This window comes from Passer domesticus, chromosome 2, assembly GCF_036417665.1.
Source record: "Passer domesticus isolate bPasDom1 chromosome 2, bPasDom1.hap1, whole genome shotgun sequence".
Classification (NCBI taxonomy): Eukaryota; Metazoa; Chordata; class Aves; order Passeriformes; family Passeridae; genus Passer; species Passer domesticus.
Window position 1 is genome coordinate 88714473 of NC_087475.1, and position 2695 is coordinate 88717167.

Genomic DNA, 2695 nt, shown 5'->3' on the forward strand with positions numbered 1-2695 from the left:
GGTGAAGTTAAGGACTGTGACTGTTGAATTCCTACCAGAGATCTCTGTTCTCTCACGCCAATGGTCAGAGATATGCATGGTGAGAGATGTCTATTCCACTGATGACATCTAAACCTGCACCAGAAGAGAGGACAGTTTTCCTGAGACTCAGTGTAGGTATCACAAGAGAGGCCCCACTCCTGCCAATTGATGAACTTCCAGTGCCAGAAAAGTTAAGGTGGCTGCAGTACAGAATGGTGGGCCCATGGGTAGCATTTGTCCCATCTCTACAGAAGGTACTCATGCTGTGCTTACTGTTGACAGGAAGCAGGATTGCTGCTAGAACTGCTAAGATCTTCTCTGAGTTCTGAAAAGGACTCAGCAATGCCATCAACCATCTCTCCCTTTTTCTTTGCAGCTAACTACCCAGACCAACTGCAGTGCCTGAACGCTCCAGTCCTCTCTGCTGAGCAGTGCTCTGATGCCTACCCTGGGCAAATCACCAAGAACATGATGTGTGTAGGATTCGTGGAGGGAGGAAAAGACTCCTGCCAGGTAACTCATCAGCCTCTCCTTTCCCAGACATTTCTCTCCTGCCTTTTCCCAGCTGAAGAGGCTTTCACATTACAGAGTCAGCTGTACTCACTGCACTGTTAAATCTGAGTTTTTGAATGACATCAAAGCCTTTGGGCACACATATCCTGAAGGTTTTCCAAGTACTGCATCTGGCAAAAACAGGCAGCTGACTCATCCTTAGCTGTGGTGCCCTTGGAGCTCAAGTCAGGCATGGTAGCATCAGGTGGAGAGTGTGAATCAGCCTTTGTAGAACTTTTGTGCAGAGTACCCCTGGCAGGATTTCCTGCAGAGGCAGTGATCTCAGGGATCTCTGGCTCATTGCTGAGGCTGATGCCATTTGCTGAATATCCCTACCCTTTTCGTGCACAGGGAGATTCCGGCGGTCCCGTGGCCTGCAATGGAGAGCTCCAGGGCATTGTCTCCTGGGGTTATGGGTGTGCCCAGAAGGGCCATCCTGGAGTTTACACCAAGGTTTGCAACTACGTCTCCTGGATCCAGTCCACCATCGCCGCCAACTGAGACGCTTGTTTGGTGTGACCTGCCTTTTCTCATCATCATTCCTGTTCTTTTGGGTCTGGACAAGCAAAAAAATATGAGAAATCAATAAAGATTTTCAGGCACCCCTACTTTGTGCACTGTTTCTCTGGGAACTTCCATAGCCTGTGGTATGGAGCACATAGATAGTGTATGCCACAAAGAAGGAAGTATTTACTATTTTCAGTGCCTGTAGAACTGGAAGCATCTTGGAAAACTTTACAGACTCATTTTTAAATCTTTCAATCAGTTATTTTCACTTGTTTCTGAAACCTTTCATTTATGACAGCTACTCCCCATTTCTCACTTTGAAAAGCCCATTTCAGGCTTCTGCCTCCTCCTTCTATAGCTCTCCAGTCCATTCACTCTGGAGAAGGTTGCTTGCTTCTAGACACCAGGGCTGCCCTGAATCGCCTGCACTTCATTACTCTTAATGCAAAGGACAGTGCAGAGGCTCAGAGGAATCTGATACTTACCTAAATTTTCATAATCCATCAAGAACAGAAGCTGGAAATTCCTTGCTGGAGTGTGAAGCACAGGCTTGGTCAGGGGAACTGCAGCTCATGCCACTGCTGTGGGGACACAGAGATGCTGTCTGGTGCTGAAGTGGTTGTGGAAAAAGCTGTGTCAGCTCCTGGGTGTTACAGGCATTTGCTCACTACCCTCTTCCCCTGGTGGGATGGGAAAAGGGCATTACTGACAGGTTAATATCCAAAAGAGCAATAATAGGAGTAAATAAAAAGAAAGAGAGAAATAAAAGTCAAGTAAATCCATGGCATATACAATACTGTTAGTCAGCATGCAGTGACCTGTTGCCCAGCCTGTCCTTGAGCCATGAAAGACAGCATCTGGCCAGCTAACCAGAGTTTCCATACTCAATGTCATGTTGAATGGGAGGAAATATCCTTTTAGCCAGTTTGGGTCAGCTGTCTCAAAAATGCTCCCTTCCAACTGAATGTGTACCTGTTCTCTAGCAGAGCATGGAACACCGTAAAGTCCTGGATTTAGGGTAAGCAGTGCTTAACTAGAACTAAAACTCTGTTATCACCATTATTCCCATAGTGAATTCAGCACATAGTTCTGTGCCACAGTCTCCACAGGTTGATCCTGTCTCCTGCTTAGCACTTGCATACAGTTTTCCTCAGGACTTCCATCTGTTAAATTTTTCCTTCAGTGAAACACTGTATTGGGTAACACTCCACGAGACTTCTCCTTTCCAGCGTTATGGGACAGAAGTTCCACCAGGGATCCTCACCCATTTCCACTTGTTTCTTCTTCCTTATTGCCAGGCAGAGCTCTAGGCACAGGAAGGATGAGGGAAATGTGCTGCCACCAAACTTAGACAGAATGGCCAGTCACTCCTTCCCTGTGTCCCATTCACCCCTTGTCACAGTCCCAGATGTTATTTGTTCCTGTGCTCATTGGGTTCCCCAGCTATCCCATGCAGATTTTGTCCCATGCAGCAGAGGACACGTGAATTTCCTTCAGAGCAGAAACACCAGAGGGCGCAGTGGAGAGACTGCAGTGGCCTGGGTCTCCTCAGCCTGTGAGCAGAGCAGCACTGAGGTGTCCCTGGCAGAGCAGCAGTGAATGCAATTGCTCTGTA

At 47.5% G+C, this 2695-nt stretch overlaps 1 long non-coding RNA gene across 1 annotated transcript in view; it reads left to right on the forward strand.

Moving 5' to 3' along the window:
• Nucleotides 1-1166, forward strand: part of LOC135294537 (uncharacterized) — a 59989-nt gene extending 58823 nt beyond the window's left edge. The window contains exons 5-6 of the long non-coding RNA XR_010356622.1: nt 398-534; nt 925-1166. This is a non-coding gene — a long non-coding RNA (uncharacterized LOC135294537). The remainder of the gene's footprint in view (nt 1-397; nt 535-924) is intronic.
• Nucleotides 1167-2695: the final 1529 nt, after the last annotated feature.